The sequence below is a fragment of the Dermacentor albipictus genome, chromosome 5 (genome assembly GCF_038994185.2).
Source record: "Dermacentor albipictus isolate Rhodes 1998 colony chromosome 5, USDA_Dalb.pri_finalv2, whole genome shotgun sequence".
In the NCBI taxonomy this organism is placed as follows: Eukaryota; Metazoa; Arthropoda; class Arachnida; order Ixodida; family Ixodidae; genus Dermacentor; species Dermacentor albipictus.
The window spans coordinates 11,159,334-11,178,810 of NC_091825.1; positions in this window are offsets into that span (position 1 = coordinate 11,159,334).

Below are 19,477 nucleotides of genomic sequence, written 5' to 3' on the forward strand. Positions count from 1 at the left end.
TGGCGCGGGGTAACGCGGAAGAATTGAAAGAATGTCAACTATGTCGTTTGGCAGGTCATTCCAATGCTGAATGGCACGGGGTAACGCGGAAGAATTGAAAGAATGTCAACTATGTCGTTTGGCAGGTCATTCCAATGCTGAATGGCACGGGGTAACGCGGAAGAATTGAAAGAATGTGAACTACGTCGTTTGGCAGGTCATTCCAATGCTGAATGGCACGGGGTAACGCGGAAGAATGGAAAGAATGTCAACTATGTCGCTTGGCAGGTCATTCCAATGCTGAATGGCACGGGGTAACGCGGAAGAATTGAAAGAATGTCAACTATGTCGTATGGCAGGCCATCCCAATGCTGAATGGCACGGGGTAACGCGGAAGAATTGAAAGAATGTCAACTATGTCGTTTTGCAGGTCATTCCAATGCTGAATGGCACGGGGTAACGCGGAAGAATTGAAAGAATGTCAACTATGTCGTTTGGCACGTAATTCCAATGCTGAATGGCACGGGGTAACGCGGAAGAATGGAAAGAATGTCAACTATGTCGTTTGGCAGGTCATTCCTATGCTGAATGGCGCGGGGTAACGCGGAAGAATGGAAAGAATGTCAACTATGTCGTTTGGCAGGTCATTCCAATGCTGAATGGCGCGGGGTAACGCGGAAGAATTGAAAGAATGTCAACTATGTCGTTTGGCAGGTCATCCCAATGCTGAATGGCGCGGGGTAACGCGGAAGAATTGAAAGAATGTCAACTATGTCGTTTGGCAGGTCATTCCAATGCTGAATGGCGCGGGGTAACGCGGAAGAATTGAAAGAATGTCAACAATGTGGTTTGGCAGGTCATTCCAATGCTGAATGGCACGGGGTAACGCGGAAGAATTGAAAGAATGTCAACTATGTCGTTTGGCAGGCCATCCCAATGCTGAATGGCACGGGGTAACGCGGAAGAATTGAAAGAATGTCAACTATGTCGTTTTGCAGGTCATACCAATGCTGAATGGCACGGGGTAACGCGGAAGAATTGAAAGAATGTCAACTATGTCGTTTGGCACGTAATTCCAATGCTGAATGGCACGGGGTAACGCGGAAGAATTGAAAGAATGTGAACTACGTCGTTTGGCAGGCCATCCCAATGCTGAATGGCACGGGGTAACGCGGAAGAATTGAAAGAATGTCAACTATGTCGTTTGGCAGGTCATTCCAATGCTGAATGGCACGGGGTAACGCGGAAGAATTGAAAGAATGTCAACTACGTCGTTTGGCAGGCCATCCCAATGCTGAATGGCACGGGGTAACGCGGAAGAATTGAAAGAATGTCAACTATGTCGTTTGGCAGGTCATTCCAATGCTGAATGGCGCGGGGTAACGCGGAAGAATTGAAAGAATGTCAACTATGTCGTTTGGCAGGCCATCCCAATGCTGAATGGAGCGGGGTAACGCGGAAGAATTGAAAGAATGTCAACTATGTCGTTTGGCAGGCCATCCCAATGCTGAATGGTGCGGGGTAACGCGGAAGAATTGAAAGAATGTCAACTATGTCGTTTGGCAGGTCATTCCAATGCTGAATGGCGCGGGGTAACGCGGAAGAATTTAAATAATGTCAACTATGTCGTTTGGCAGGTCATTCCAATGCTGGATGGCGTGGGGTAACGCGGAAGAATTGAAAGAATGTCAACTATGTCGTTTGGCAGGTCATCCCAATGCTGAATGGCGCGGGGTAACGCGGAAGAATTGAAAGAATGTCAACTATGTCGTTTGGCAGGTCATCCCAATGCTGAATGGCACGGGGTAACGCGGAAGAATTGAAAGAATGTCAACTATGTCGTTTGGCAGGTCATTCCAATGCGGAATGGCGCGGGGTAACGCGGAAGGATTGAGAGAATGTGAACTACGTCGTTTGGCAGGCCATCCCAATGCTGAATGGCACGGGGTAACGCGGAAGAATTGAAAGAATGTCAACTATGTTGTTTGGTAGGTCATTCCAATGCTGAATGGCGCGGGGTAACGCGGAAGAATTGAAAGAATGTCAACTAAGTCATTTGGCAGGTCATCCCAATGCTGAATGGCACGGGGTAACGCGGAAGAATCGAAAGAATGTCAACTACGTCGTATGGCAGGTCATCCCAATGCTGAATGGCGCGGGGTAACGCGGAAGAATTGAAAGAATGTCAACTATGTCGTTTGGCAGGTCATTCCAATGCTGAATGGCGTGGGGTAACGCGGAAGAATTGAAAGAATGTCAACTATGTCGTTTGGCTGGTCATTCCAATGCTGAATGGCGCGGGGTAACGCGGAAGAATTGAAAGAATGTCAACTATATCGTTTGGCAGGCCATCCCAATGCTGAATGGCGCGGGGTAACGCGGAAGAATTGAAAGAATGTCAACTATGTCGTTTGGCAGGTCATTCCAATGCTGAATGGCACGGGGTAACGCGGAAGAATTGAAAGAATGTCAACTATGTCGTTTGGCAGGTCATTCCAATGCTGAATGGCACGGGGTAACGCGGAAGAATTGAAAGAATGTGAACTACGTCGTTTGGCAGGTCATTCCAATGCTGAATGGCACGGGGTAACGCGGAAGAATGGAAAGAATGTCAACTATGTCGCTTGGCAGGTCATTCCAATGCTGAATGGCACCGGGTAACGCGGAAGAATTGAAAGAATGTCAACTATGTCGTTTGGCAGGCCATCCCAATGCTGAATGGCACGGGGTAACGCGGAAGAATTGAAAGAATGTCAACTATGTCGTTTTGCAGGTCATTCCAATGCTGAATGGCACGGGGTAACGCGGAAGAATTGAAAGAATGTCAACTATGTCGTTTGGCACGTAATTCCAATGCTGAATGGCACGGGGTAACGCGGAAGAATTGAAAGAATGTGAACTACGTCGTTTGGCAGGCCATCCCAATGCTGAATGGCACGGGGTAACGCGGAAGAATTGAAAGAATGTCAACTATGTCGTTTGGCAGGTCATTCCAATGCTGAATGGCACGGGGTAACGCGGAAGAATTGAAAGAATGTCAACTACGTCGTTTGGCAGGCCATCCCAATGCTGAATGGCACGGGGTAACGCGGAAGAATTGAAAGAATGTCAACTATGTCGTTTGGCAGGTCATTCCAATGCTGAATGGCACGGGGTAACGCGGAAGAATTGAAAGAATGTCAACTATGTCGTTTGGCAGGTCATTCCAATGCTGAATGGCACGGGGTAACGCGGAAGAATTGAAAGAATGTCAACAATGTGGTTTGGCAGGTCATTCCAATGCTGAATGGCACGGGGTAACGCGGAAGAATGGAAAGAATGTCAACTATGTCGTTTGGCAGGTCATTCCTATGCTGAATGGCGCGGGGTAACGCGGAAGAATGGAAAGAATGTCAACTATGTTGTTTGGCAGGTCATTCCAATGCTGAATGGCGCGGGGTAACGCGGAAGAATTGAAAGAATGTCAACTATGTCGTTTGGCAGGTCATCCCAATGCTGAATGGCGCGGGGTAACGCGGAAGAATTGAAAGAATGTCAACTATGTCGTTTGGCAGGTCATTCCAATGCTGAATGGCGCGGGGTAACGCGGAAGAATTGAAAGAATGTCAACTATGTCGTTTGGCAGGTCATCCCAATGCTGAATGGCACGGGGTAACGCGGAAGAATTGAAAGAATGTCAACTATGTCGTTTGGCAGGTCATTCCAATGCTGAATGGCACGGGGTAACGCGGAAGAATTGAAAGAAGGTCAACTATGTCGTTTGGCAGGTCATCCCAATGCTGAATGGCGCGGGGTAACGCGGAAGAATTGAAAGAATGTCAACTATGTCGTTTGGCAGGTCATTCCAATGCTGAATGGCGCGGGGTAACGCGGAAGAATTGAAAGAATGTCAACTATGTCGTTTGGCTGGTCATTCCAATGCTGAATGGCGCGGGGTAACGCGGAAGAATTGAAAGAATGTCAACTATGTCGTTTGGCAGGCCATCCCAATGCTGAATGGTGCGGGGTAACGCGGAAGAATTGAAAGAATGTCAACTATGTCGTTTGGCAGGTCATTCCAATGCTGAATGGCGCGGGGTAACGCGGAAGAATTGAAAGAATGTCAACTATGTCGTTTGGCTGGTCATTCCAATGCTGAATGGCGCGGGGTAACGCAGAAGAATTGAAAGAATGTCAACTATGTCGTTTGGCAGGCCATCCCAATGCTGAATGGTGTGGGGTAACGCGGAAGAATTGAAAGAATGTCAACTACGTCGTTTGGCAGGCCATCCCAATGCTGAATGGCACGGGGTAACGCGGAAGAATTGAAAGAATGTCAACTATGTCGTTTGGCAGGTCATTCCAATGCTGAATGGCACGGGGTAACGCGGAAGAATTGAAAGAATGTCAACTATGTCGTTTGGCAGGTCATTCCAATGCTGAATGGCACGGGGTAACGCGGAAGAATTGAAAGAATGTCAACAATGTGGTTTGGCAGGTCATTCCAATGCTGAATGGCACGGGGTAACGCGGAAGAATGGAAAGAATGTCAACTATGTCGTTTGGCAGGTCATTCCTATGCTGAATGGCGCGGGGTAACGCGGAAGAATGGAAAGAATTTCAACTATGTCGTTTGGCAGGTCATTCCAATGCTGAATGGCGCGGGGTAACGCGGAAGAATTGAAAGAATGTCAACTATGTCGTTTGGCAGGTCATCCCAATGCTGAATGGCGCGGGGTAACGCGGAAGAATTGAAAGAATGTCAACTATGTCGTTTGGCAGGTCATTCCAATGCTGAATGGCGCGGGGTAACGCGGAAGAATTGAAAGAATGTCAACTATGTCGTTTGGCAGGTCATCCCAATGCTGAATGGCACGGGGTAACGCGGAAGAATTGAAAGAATGTCAACTATGTCGTTTGGCAGGTCATTCCAATGCTGAATGGCGCGGGGTAACGCGGAAGAATTGAAAGAAGGTCAACTATGTCGTTTGGCAGGTCATCCCAATGCTGAATGGCGCGGGGTAACGCGGAAGAATTGAAAGAATGTCAACTATGTCGTTTGGCAGGTCATTCCAATGCTGAATGGCGCGGGGTAACGCGGAAGAATTGAAAGAATGTCAACTATGTCGTTTGGCTGGTCATTCCAATGCTGAATGGCGCGGGGTAACGCGGAAGAATTGAAAGAATGTCAACTATGTCGTTTGGCAGGCCATCCCAATGCTGAATGGTGCGGGGTAACGCGGAAGAATTGAAAGAATGTCAACTATGTCGTTTGGCAGCTCATTCCAATGCTGAATGGCGCGGGGTAACGCGGAAGAATTGAAAGAATGTCAACTATGTCGTTTGGCTGGTCATTCCAATGCTGAATGGCGCGGGGTAACGCGGAAGAATTGAAAGAATGTCAACTATGTCGTTTGGCAGGCCATCCCAATGCTGAATGGCACGGGGTAACGCGGAAGAATTGAAAGAATGTCAACTATGTCGTTTGGCAGGTCATCCCAATGCTGAATGGCGCGGGGTAACGCGGAAGAATTGAAAGAATGTCAACTATGTCGTTTGGCAGGTCATCCCAATGCTGAATGGCACGGGGTAACGCGGAAGAATTGAAAGAATGTCAACTATGTCGTTTGGCAGGTCATTCCAATGCTGAATGGCGCGGGGTAACGCGGAAGGATTGAGAGAATGTGAACTACGTCGTTTGGCAGGCCATCCCAATGCTGAATGGCACGGGGTAACGCGGAAGAATTGAAAGAATGTCAACTATGTTGTTTGGCAGGTCATTCCAATGCTGAATAGCGCGGGGTAACGCGGAAGAATTGAAAGAATGTCAACTAAGTCATTTGGCAGGTCATCCCAATGCTGAATGGCACGGGGTAACGCGGAAGAATCGAAAGAATGTCAACTACGTCGTATGGCAGGTCATCCCAATGCTGAATGGCGCGGGGTAACGCGGAAAAATTGAAAGAATGTCAACTATGTCGTTTGGCAGGTCATTCCAAAGCTGAATGGCGCGGGGTAACGCGGAAGAATTGAAAGAATGTCAACTATGTCGTTTGGCAGGTCATTCCAATGCTGAATGGCGCGGGGTAACGCGGAAGAATTGAAAGAATGTCAACTATGTCGTTTGGCTGGTCATTCCAATGCTGAATGGCGCGGGGTAACGCGGAAGAATTGAAAGAATGTCAACTATGTCGTTTGGCAGGCCATCCCAATGCTGAATGGCACGGGGTAACGCGGAAGAATTGAAAGAATGTCAACTATGTCGTTTGGCAGGTCATTCCAATGCTGAATGGCGCGGGGTAACGCGGAAGAATTGAAAGAATGTCAACTATGTCGTTTGGCTGGTCATTCCAATGCTGAATGGCGCGGGGTAACGCGGAAGAATTGAAAGAATGTCAACTATGTCGTTTGGCAGGCCATCCCAATGCTGAATGGCACGGGGTAACGCGGAAGAATTGAAAGAATGTCAACTATGTCGTTTGGCAGGTCATCCCAATGCTGAATGGTGCGGGGTAACGCGGAAGAATTGAAAGAATGTCAACTATGTCGTTTGGCAGGTCATCCCAATGCTGAATGGCACGGGGTAACGCGGAAGAATTGAAAGAATGTCAACTATGTCGTTTGGCAGGTCATTCCAATGCTGAATGGCGCGGGGTAACGCGGAAGGATTGAGAGAATGTGAACTACGTCGTTTGGCAGGCCATCCCAATGCTGAATGGCACGGGGTAACGCGGAAGAATTGAAAGAATGTCAACTATGTTGTTTGGCAGGTCATTCCAATGCTGAATGGCGCGGGGTAACGCGGAAGAATTGAAAGAATGTCAACTAAGTCATTTGGCAGGTCATCCCAATGCTGAATGGCACGGGGTAACGCGGAAGAATCGAAAGAATGTCAACTACGTCGTATGGCAGGTCATCCCAATGCTGAATGGCGCGGGGTAACGCGGAAAAATTGAAAGAATGTCAACTATGTCGTTTGGCAGGTCATTCCAAAGCTGAATGGCGCGGGGTAACGCGGAAGAATTGAAAGAATGTCAACTATGTCGTTTGGCAGGTCATTCCAATGCTGAATGGTGCGGGGTAACGCGGAAGGATTGAAAGAATGGCAACTAAGTCGTTTGGCAGGTCATCCGAATGCTGAATGGCACGGGGTAACGCGGAAGAATCGAAAGAATGTCAACTACGTCGTTTGGCAGGTCATCCCAATGCTGAATTGCGCGGGGTAACGCGGAAGAATTGAAAAAATGTCAACTATGTCGTTTGGCAGGTCATTCCAATGCTGAACGGCGCGGGGTAACGCGGAAGAATTGAAAGAATGTCAACTATGTCGTTTGGCAGGTCATCCCAATGCTGAATGGCGCGGGGTAACGCGGAAGAATTGAAAGAATGTCAACTATGTCGTTTGGCAGGTCATTCCAATGCTGAATGGCGCGGGGTAACGCGGAAGAATTGAAAGAATGTCAACTATGTCGTTTGGCTGGTCATTCCAATGCTGAATGGCGCGGGGTAATGCGGAAGAATTGAAAGAATGTCAACTATGTCGTTTGGCAGGTCATTCCAATGCTGAATGGCACGGGGTAACGCGGAAGAATTGAAAGAATGTCAACTATGTCGTTTGGCAGGTCATTCCAATGCTGAATGGCACGGGGTAACGCGGAAGAATTGAAAGAATGTGAACTACGTCGTTTGGCAGGTCATTCCAATGCTGAATGGCACGGGGTAACGCGGAAGAATGGAAAGAATGTCAACTATGTCGCTTGGCAGGTCATTGCAATGCTGAATGGCACGGGGTAACGCGGAAGAATTGAAAGAATGTCAACTATGTCGTTTGGCAGGCCATCCCAATGCTGAATGGCACGGGGTAACGCGGAAGAATTGAAAGAATGTCAACTATGTCGTTTTGCAGGTCATTCCAATGCTGAATGGCACGGGGTAACGCGGAAGAATTGAAAGAATGTCAACTATGTCGTTTGGCACGTAATTCCAATGCTGAATGGCACGGGGTAACGCGGAAGAATTGAAAGAATGTCAACTATGTCGTTTGGCAGGTCATTCCAATGCTGAATGGCACGGGGTAACGCGGAAGAATTGAAAGAATGTCAACTACGTCGTTTGGCAGGCCCTCCCAATGCTGAATGGCACGGGGTAACGCGGAAGAATTGAAAGAATGTCAACTATGTCGTTTGGCAGGTCATTCCAATGCTGAATGGCACGGGGTAACGCGGAAGAATTGAAAGAATGTCAACTATGTCGTTTGGCAGGTCATTCCAATGCTGAATGGCGCGGGGTAACGCGGAAGAATTGAAAGAATGTCAACTATGTCGTTTGGCAGGTCATTCCAATGCTGAATGGCACGGGGTAACGCGGAAGAATTGAAAGAATGTCAACTACGTCGTTTGGCAGGCCATCCCAATGCTGAATGGCACGGGGTAACGCGGAAGAATTGAAAGAATGTCAACTATGTCGTTTGGCAGGTCATTCCAATGCTGAATGGCACGGGGTAACGCGGAAGAATTGAAAGAATGTCAACTATGTCGTTTGGCAGGTCATTCCAATGCTGAATGGCGCGGGGTAACGCGGAAGAATTGAATGAATGTCAACTATGTCGTTTGGCAGGCCATCCCAATGCTGAATGGTGCGGGGTAACGCGGAAGAATTGAAAGAATGTCAACTATGTCGTTTGGCAGGCCATCCCAATGCTGAATGGTGCGGGGTAACGCGGAAGAATTGAAAGAATGTCAACTATGTCGTTTGGCAGGTCATTCCAATACTGAATGGCGCGGGGTAACGCGGAAGAATTGAAATAATGTCAACTATGTCGTTTGGCAGGTCATTCCAATGCTGGATGGCGTTGGGTAACGCGGAAGAATTGAAAGAATGTCAACTATGTCGTTTGGCAGGTCATCCCAATGCTGAATGGCGCGGGGTAACGCGGAAGAATTGAAAGAATGTCAACTATGTCGTTTGGCAGGTCATCCCAATGCTGAATGGCACGGGGTAACGCAGAAGAATTGAAAGAATGTCAACTATGTCGTTTGGCAGGTCATTCCAATGCTGAATGGCGCTAGGTAACGCGGAAGGATTGAGGGAATGTGAACTACGTCGTTTGGCAGGCCATCCCAATGCTGAATGGCACGGGGTAACGCGGAAGAATTGAAAGAATGTCAACTATGTTGTTTGGCAGGTCATTCCAATGCTGAATGGCGCGGGGTAACGCGGAAGAATTGAAAGAATGTCAACTAAGTCATTTGGCAGGTCATCCCAATGCTGAATGGCACGGGGTAACGCGGAAGAATCGAAAGAATGTCAACTACGTCGTATGGCAGGTCATCCCAATGCTGAATGGCGCGGGGTAACGCGGAAAAATTGAAAGAATGTCAACTATGTCGTTTGGCAGGTCATTCCATAGCTGAATGGCGCGGGGTAACGCGGAAGAATTGAAAGAATGTCAACTATGTCGTTTGGCAGGTCATTCCAATGCTGAATGGCGCGGGGTAACGCGGAAGAATTGAAAGAATGTCAACTATGTCGTTTGGCTGGTCATTCCAATGCTGAATGGCGCGGGGTAACGCGGAAGAATTGAAAGAATGTCAACTATGTCGTTTGGCAGGCCATCCCAATGCTGAATGGCGCGGGGTAACGCGGAAGAATTGAAAGAATGTCAACTATGTCGTTTGGCAGGTCATTCCAATGCTGAATGGCACGGGGTAACGCGGAAGAATTGAAAGAATGTCAACTATGTCGTTTGGCAGGTCATTCCAATGCTGAATGGCACGGGGTAACGCGGAAGAATTGAAAGAATGTGAACTACGTCGTTTGGCAGGTCATTCCAATGCTGAATGGCACGGGGTAACGCGGAAGAATGGAAACAATGTCAACTATGTCGCTTGGCAGGTCATTCCAATGCTGAATGGCACGGGGTAACGCAGAAGAATTGAAAGAATGTCAACTATGTCGTTTGGCAGGCCATCCCAATGCTGAATGGCACGGGGTAACGCGGAAGAATTGAAAGAATGTCAACTATGTCGTTTTGCAGGTCATTCCAATGCTGAATGGCACGGGGTAACGCGGAAGAATTGAAAGAATGTCAACTATGTCGTTTGGCACGTAATTCCAATGCTGAATGGCACGGGGTAACGCGGAAGAATGGAAAGAATGTCAACTATGTCGTTTGGCAGGTAATTCCTATGTTGAATGGCGCGGGGTAACGCGGAAGAATGGAAAGAATGTCAACTATGTCGTTTGGCAGGTCATTCCAATGCTGAATGGCGCGGGGTAACGCGGAAGAATTGAAAGAATGTCAACTATGTCGTTTGGCAGGTCATCCCAATGCTGAATGGCGCGGGGTAACGCGGAAGAATTGAAAGAATGTCAACTATGTCGTTTGGCAGGTCATTCCAATGCTGAATGGGGCGGTGTAACGCGGAAGAATTGAAAGAATGTCAACTATGTCGTTTGGCAGGTCATCCCAATGCTGAATGGCACGGGGTAACGCGGAAGAATTGAAAGAATGTCAACTATGTCGTTTGGCAGGTCATTCCAATGCTGAATGGCACGGGGTAACGCGGATGAATTGAAAGAAGGTCAACTATGTCGTTTGGCAGGTCATCCCAATGCTGAATGGCGCGGGGTAACGCGGAAGAATTGAAAGAATGTCAACTATGTCGTTTGGCAGGTCATTCCAATGCTGAATGGCGCGGGGTAACGCGGAAGAATTGAAAGAATGTCAACAATGTGGTTTGGCAGGTCATTCCAATGCTGAATGGCACGGGGTAACGCGGAAGAATTGAAAGAATGTCAACTATGTCGTTTGGCAGGCCATCCCAATGCTGAATGGCACGGGGTAACGCGGAAGAATTGAAAGAATGTCAACTATGTCGTTTTGCAGGTCATACCAATGCTGAATGGCACGGGGTAACGCGGAAGAATTGAAAGAATGTCAACTATGTCGTTTGGCACGTAATTCCAATGCTGAATGGCACGGGGTAACGCGGAAGAATTGAAAGAATGTGAACTACGTCGTTTGGCAGGCCATCCCAATGCTGAATGGCACGGGGTAACGCGGAAGAATTGAAAGAATGTCAACTATGTCGTTTGGCAGGTCATTCCAATGCTGAATGGCACGGGGTAACGCGGAAGAATTGAAAGAATGTCAACTACGTCGTTTGGCAGGCCATCCCAATGCTGAATGGCACGGGGTAACGCGGAAGAATTGAAAGAATGTCAACTATGTCGTTTGGCAGGTCATTCCAATGCTGAATGGCGCGGGGTAACGCGGAAGAATTGAAAGAATGTCAACTATGTCGTTTGGCAGGCCATCCCAATGCTGAATGGTGCGGGGTAACGCGGAAGAATTGAAAGAATGTCAACTATGTCGTTTGGCAGGCCATCCCAATGCTGAATGGTGCGGGGTAACGCGGAAGAATTGAAAGAATGTCAACTATGTCGTTTGGCAGGTCATTCCAATGCTGAATGGCGCGGGGTAACGCGGAAGAATTGAAATAATGTCAACTATGTCGTTTGGCAGGTCATTCCAATGCTGGATGGCGTGGTGTAACGCGGAAGAATTGAAAGAATGTCAACTATGTCGTTTGGCAGGTCATCCCAATGCTGAATGGCGCGGGGTAACGCGGAAGAATTGAAAGAATGTCAACTATGTCGTTTGGCAGGTCATCCCAATGCTGAATGGCACGGGGTAACGCGGAAGAATTGAAAGAATGTCAACTATGTCGTTTGGGAGGTCATTCCAATGCTGAATGGCGCGGGGTAACGCGGAAGGATTGAGAGAATGTGAACTACGTCGTTTGGCAGGCCATCCCAATGCTGAATGGCACGGGGTAACGCGGAAGAATTGAAAGAATGTCAACTATGTTGTTTGGCAGGTCATTCCAATGCTGAATGGCGCGGGGTAACGCGGAAGAATTGAAAGAATGTCAACTATGTTGTTTGGCAGGTCATCCCAATGCTGAATGGCACGGGGTAACGCGGAAGAATCGAAAGAATGTCAACTACGTCGTATGGCAGGTCATCCCAATGCTGAATGGCGCGGGGTAACGCGGAAAAATTGAAAGAATGTCAACTATGTCGTTTGGCAGGTCATTCCAAAGCTGAATGGTGCGGGGTAACGCGGAAGAATTGAAAGAATGTCAACTATGTCGTTTGGCAGGTCATTCCAATGCTGAATGGCGTGGGGTAACGCGGAAGAATTGAAAGAATGTCAACTATGTCGTTTGGCTGGTCATTCCAATGCTGAATGGCGCGGGGTAACGCGGAAGAATTGAAAGAATGTCAACTATATCGTTTGGCAGGCCATCCCAATGCTGAATGGCGCGGGGTAACGCGGAAGAATTGAAAGAATGTCAACTATGTCGTTTGGCAGGTCATTCCAATGCTGAATGGCACGGGGTAACGCGGAAGAATTGAAAGAATGTCAACTATGTCGTTTGGCAGGTCATTCCAATGCTGAATGGCACGGGGTAACGCGGAAGAATTGAAAGAATGTGAACTACGTCGTTTGGCAGGTCATTCCAATGCTGAATGGCACGGGGTAACGCGGAAGAATGGAAAGAATGTCAACTATGTCGTTTGGCAGGCCATCCCAATGCTGAATGGCACGGGGTAACGCGGAAGAATTGAAAGAATGTCAACTATGTCGTTTTGCAGGTCATTCCAATGCTGAATGGCGCGGGGTAACGCGGAAGAATGGAAAGAATGTCAACTATGTCGTTTGGCAGGTCATCCCAATGCTGAATGGCGCGGGGTAACGCGGAAGAATTGAAAGAATGTCAACTATGTCGTTTGGCAGGTCATTCCAATGCTGAATGGCGCGGGGTAACGCGGAAGAATTGAAAGAATGTCAACTATGTCGTTTGGCAGGTCATCCCAATGCTGAATGGCACGGGGTAACGCGGAAGAATTGAAAGAATGTCAACTATGTCGTTTGACAGGTCATTCCAATGCTGAATGGCACGGGGTAACGCGGAAGAATTGAAAGAAGGTCAACTATGTCGTTTGGCAGGTCATCCCAATGCTGAATGGCGCGGGGTAACGCGGAAGAATTGAAAGAATGTCAACTATGTCGTTTGGCAGGTCATTCCAATGCTGAATGGCGCGGGGTAACGCGGAAGAATTGAAAGAATGTCAACTATGTCGTTTGGCTGGTCATTCCAATGCTGAATGGCGCGGGGTAACGCGGAAGAATTGAAAGAATGTCAACTATGTCGTTTGGCAGGCCTTCCCAATGCTGAATGGTGCGGGGTAACGCGGAAGAGTTGAAAGAATGTCAACTATGTCGTTTGGCAGGTCATTCCAATGCTGAATGGCGCGGGGTAACGCGGAAGAATTGAAAGAATGTCAACTATGTCGTTTGGCTGGTCATTCCAATGCTGAATGGCGCGGGGTAACGCGGAAGAATTGAAAGAATGTCAACTATGTCGTTTGGCAGGCCATCCCAATGCTGAATGGTGCGGGGTAACGCGGAAGAATTGAAAGAATGTCAACTACGTCGTTTGGCAGGCCATCCCAAAGCTGAATGGCACGGGGTAACGCGGAAGAATTGAAAGAATGTCAACTATGTCGTTTGGCAGGTCATTCCAATGCTGAATGGCACGGGGTAACGCGGAAGAATTGAAAGAATGTCAACTATGTCGTTTGGCAGGTCATTCCAATGCTGAATGGCACGGGGTAACGCGGAAGAATTGAAAGAATGTCAACAATGTGGTTTGGCAGGTCATTCCAATGCTGAATGGCACGGGGTAACGCGGAAGAATGGAAAGAATGTCAACTATGTCGTTTGGCAGGTCATTCCTATGCTGAATGGCGCGGGGTAACGCGGAAGAATGGAAAGAATGTCAACTATGTCGTTTGGCAGGTCATTCCAATGCTGAATGGCGCGGGGTAACGCGGAAGAATTGAAAGAATGTCAACTATGTCGTTTGGCAGGTCATCCCAATGCTGAATGGCGCGGGGTAACGCGGAAGAATTGAAAGAATGTCAACTATGTCGTTTGGCAGGTCATTCCAATGCTGAATGGCGCGGGGTAACGCGGAAGAATTGAAAGAATGTCAACTATGTCGTTTGGCAGGTCATTCCAATGCTGAATGGCGCGGGGTAACGCGGAAGAATTGAAAGAATGTCAACTATGTCGTTTGGCTGGTCATTCCAATGCTGAATGGCGCGGGGCAACGCGGAAGAATTGAAAGAATGTCAACTATGTCGTTTGGCAGGCCATCCCAATGCTGAATGGTGCGGGGTAACGCGGAAGAATTGAAAGAATGTCAACTATGGCGTTTGGCAGGTCATTCCAATGCTGAATGGCGCGGGGTAACGCGGAAGAATTGAAAGAATGTCAACTATGTCGTTTGGCTGGTCATTCCAATGCTGAATGGCGCGGGGTAACGCGGAAGAATTGAAAGAATGTCAACTATGTCGTTTGGCAGGCCATCCCAATGCTGAATGGCACGGGGTAACGCGGAAGAATTGAAAGAATGTCAACTATGTCGTTTGGCAGGTCATCCCAATGCTGAATGGCGCGGGGTAACGCGGAAGAATTGAAAGAATGTCAACTATGTCGTTTGGCAGGTCATCCCAATGCTGAATGGCACGGGGTAACGCGGAAGAATTGAAAGAATGTCAACTATGTCGTTTGGCAGGTCATTCCAATGCTGAATGGCGCGGGGTAACGCGGAAGGATTGAGAGAATGTGAACTACGTCGTTTGGCAGGCCATCCCAATGCTGAATGGCACGGGGTAACGCGGAAGAATTGAAAGAATGTCAACTATGTTGTTTGGCAGGTCATTCCAATGCTGAATGGCGCGGGGTAACGCGGAAGAATTGAAAGAATGTCAACTACGTCGTATGGCAGGTCATCCCAATGCTGAATGGCGCGGGGTAACGCGGAAAAATTGAAAGAATGTCAACTATGTCGTTTGGCAGGTCATTCCAAAGCTGAATGGCGCGGGGTAACGCGGAAGAATTGAAAGAATGTCAACTATGTCGTTTGGCAGGTCATTCCAATGCTGAATGGCGCGGGGTAACGCGGAAGAATTGAAAGAATGTCAACTATGTCGTTTGGCTGGTCATTCCAATGCTGAATGGCGCGGGGTAACGCGGAAGAATTGAAAGAATGTCAACTATATCGTTTGGCAGGCCATCCCAATGCTGAATGGCGCGGGGTAACGCGGAAGAATTGAAAGAATGTCAACTATGTCGTTTGGCAGGTCATTCCAATGCTGAATGGCACGGGGTAACGCGGAAGAATTGAAAGAATGTCAACTATGTCGTTTGGCAGGTCATTCCAATGCTGAATGGCACGGGGTAACGCGGAAGAATTGAAAGAATGTGAACTACGTCGTTTGGCAGGTCATTCCAATGCTGAATGGCACGGGGTAACGCGGAAGAATGGAAAGAATGTCAACTATGTCGCTTGGCAGGTCATTCCAATGCTGAATGGCACGGGGTAACGCGGAAGAATTCAAAGAATGTCAACTATGTCGTTTGGCAGGCCATACCAATGCTGAATGGCACGGGGTAACGCGGAAGAATTCAAAGAATGTCAACTATGTCGTTTGGCAGGCCATACCAATGCTGAATGGCACGGGGTAACGCGGAAGAATTGAAAGAATGTCAACTATGTCGTTTTGCAGGTCATTCCAATGCTGAATGGCACGGGGTAACGCGGAAGAATTGAAAGAATGTCAACTATGTCGTTTGGCACGTAATTCCAATGCTGAATGGCACGGGGTAACGCGGAAGAATTGAAAGAATGTGAACTACGTCGTTTGGCAGGCCATCCCAATGCTGAATGGCACGGGGTAACGCGGAAGAATTGAAAGAATGTCAACTATGTCGTTTGGCAGGTCATTCCAATGCTGAATGGCACGGGGTAACGCGGAAGAATTGAAAGAATGTCAACTACGTCGTTTGGCAGGCCATCCCAATGCTGAATGGCACGGGGTAACGCGGAAGAATTGAAAGAATGTCAACTATGTCGTTTGGCAGGTCATTCCAATGCTGAATGGCACGGGGTAACGCGGAAGAATTGAAAGAATGTCAACTATGTCGTTTGGCAGGTCATTCCAATGCTGAATGGCACGGGGTAACGCGGAAGAATTGAAAGAATGTCAACAATGTGGTTTGGCAGGTCATTCCAATGCTGAATGGCACGGGGTAACGCGGAAGAATGGAAAGAATGTCAACTATGTCGTTTGGCAGGTCATTCCTATGCTGAATGGCGCGGGGTAACGCGGAAGAATGGAAAGAATGTCAACTATGTCGTTTGGCAGGTCATTCCAATGCTGAATGGCGCGGGGTAACGCGGAAGAATTGAAAGAATGTCAACTATGTCGTTTGGCAGGTCATCCCAATGCTGAATGGCGCGGGGTAACGCGGAAGAATTGAAAGAATGTCAACTATGTCGTTTGGCAGGTCATTCCAATGCTGAATGGCGCGGGGTAACGCGGAAGAATTGAAAGAATGTCAACTATGTCGTTTGGCAGGTCATCCCAATGCTGAATGGCGCGGGGTAACGCGGAAGAATTGAAAGAATGTCAACTATGTCGTTTGGCTGGTCATTCCAATGCTGAATGGCGCGGGGTAACGCGGAAGAATTGAAAGAATGTCAACTATGTCGTTTGGCAGGCCATCCCAATGCTGAATGGTGCGGGGTAACGCGGAAGAATTGAAAGAATGTCAACTATGTCGTTTGGCAGCTCATTCCAATGCTGAATGGCGCGGGGTAACGCGGAAGAATTGAAAGAATGTCAACTATGTCGTTTGGCTGGTCATTCCAATGCTGAATGGCGCGGGGTAACGCGGAAGAATTGAAAGAATGTCAACTATGTCGTTTGGCTGGTCATTCCAATGCTGAATGGCGCGGGGTAACGCGGAAGAATTGAAAGAATGTCAACTATGTCGTTTGGCAGGCCATCCCAATGCTGAATGGCGCGGGGTAACGCGGAAGAATTGAAAGAATGTCAACTATGTCGTTTGGCAGGCCATCCCAATGCTGAATGGTGCGGGGTAACGCGGAAGAATTGAAAGAATGTCAACTATGTCGTTTGGCAGGTCATTCCAATGCTGAATGGCGCGGGGTAACGCGGAAGAATTGAAAGAATGTCAACTATGTCGTTTGGCTGGTCATTCCAATGCTGAATGGCGCGGGGTAACGCGGAAGAATTGAAAGAATGTCAACTATGTCGTTTGGCAGGCCATCCCAATGCTGAATGGTGCGGGGTAACGCGGAAGAATTGAAAGAATGTCAACTACGTCGTTTGGCAGGCCATCCCAATGCTGAATGGCACGGGGTAACGCGGAAGAATTGAAAGAATGTCAACTATGTCGTTTGGCAGGTCATTCCAATGCTGAATGGCACGGGGTAACGCGGAAGAATTGAAAGAATGTCAACTATGTCGTTTGGCAGGTCATTCCAATGCTGAATGGCACGGGGTAACGCGGAAGAATTGAAAGAATGTCAACAATGTGGTTTGGCAGGTCATTCCAATGCTGAATGGCACGGGGTAACGCGGAAGAATGGAAAGAATGTCAACTATGTCGTTTGGCAGGTCATTCCTATGCTGAATGGCGCGGGGTAACGCGGAAGAATGGAAAGAATGTCAACTATGTCGTTTGGCAGGTCATTCCAATGCTGAATGGCGCGGGGTAACGCGGAAGAATTGAAAGAATGTCAACTATGTCGTTTGGCAGGTCATCCCAATGCTGAATGGCACGGGGTAACGCGGAAGAATTGAAAGAAGGTCAACTATGTCGTTTGGCAGGTCATCCCAATGCTGAATGGCGCGGGGTAACGCGGAAGAATTGAAAGAATGTCAACTATGTCGTTTGGCAGGTCATTCCAATGCTGAATGGCGCGGGGTAACGCGGAAGAATTGAAAGAATGTCAACTATGTCGTTTGGCTGGTCATTCCAATGCTGAATGGCGCGGGGTAACGCGGAAGAATTGAAAGAATGTCAACTATGTCGTTTGGCAGGCCATCCCAATGCTGAATGGTGCGGGGTAACGCGGAAGAATTGAAAGAATGTCAACTATGTCGTTTGGCAGGTCATTCCAATGCTGAATGGCGCGGGGTAACGCGGAAGAATATAAAGATTGTCAACTATGTCGTTTGGCTGGTCATTCCAATGCTGAATGGCGCGGGGTAACGCGGAAGAATTGAAAGAATGTCAACTATGTCGTTTGGCAGGCCATCCCAATGCTGAATGGTGCGGGGTAACGGGGAAGAATTGAAAGAATGTCAACTACGTCGTTTGGCAGGCCATCCCAATGCTGAATGGCACGGGGTAACGCGGAAGAATTGAAAGAATGTCAACTATGTCGTTTGGCAGGTCATTCCAATGCTGAATGGCACGGGGTAACGCGGAAGAATTGAAATAATGTCAACTATGTCGTTTGGCAGGTCATTCCAATGCTGAATGGCACGGGGTAACGCGGAAGAATTGAAAGAATGTCAACAATGTGGTTTGGCAGGTCATTCCAATGCTGAATGGCACGGGGTAACGCGGAAGAATGGAAAGAATGTCAACTATGTCGTTTGGCAGGTCATTCCTATGCTGAATGGCGCGGGGTAACGCGGAAGAATGGAAAGAATGTCAACTATGTCGTTTGGCAGGTCATTCCAATGCTGAATGGCGCGGGGTAACGCGGAAGAATTGAAAGAATGTCAACTATGTCGTTTGGCAGGTCATCCCAATGCTGAATGGCGCGGGGTAACGCGGAAGAATTGAAAGAATGTCAACTATGTCGTTTGGCAGGTCATTCCAATGCTGAATGGCGCGGGGTAACGCGGAAGAATTGAAAGAATGTCAACTATGTCGTTTGGCAGGTCATCCCAATGCTGAATGGCACGGGGTAACGCGGAAGAATTGAAAGAATGTCAACTATGTCGTTTGGCAGGTCATTCCAATGCTGAATGGCGCGGGGTAACGCGGAAGAATTGAAAGAAGGTCAACTATGTCGTTTGGCAGGTCATCCCAATGCTGAATGGCGCGGGGTAACGCGGAAGAATTGAAAGAATGTCAACTATGTCGTTTGGCAGGTCATTCCAATGCTGAATGGCGCGGGGTAACGCGGAAGAATTGAAAGAATGTCAACTATGTCGTTTGGCTGGTCATTCCAATGCTGAATGGCGCGGGGTAACGCGGAAGAATTGAAAGAATGTCAACTATGTCGTTTGGCAGGCCATCCCAATGCTGAATGGTGCGGGGTAACGCGGAAGAATTGAAAGAATGTCAACTATGTCGTTTGGCAGGTCATTCCAATGCTGAATGGCGCGGGGTAACGCGGAAGAATTGAAAGAATGTCAACTATGTCGTTTGGCTGGTCATTCCAATGCTGAATGGCGCGGGGTAACGCGGAAGAATTGAAAGAATGTCAACTATGTCGTTTGGCAGGCCATCCCAATGCTGAATGGCACGGGGTAACGCGGAAGAATTGAAAGAATGTCAACTATGTCGTTTGGCAGGTCATTCCAATGCTGAATGGCACGGGGTAACGCGGAAGAA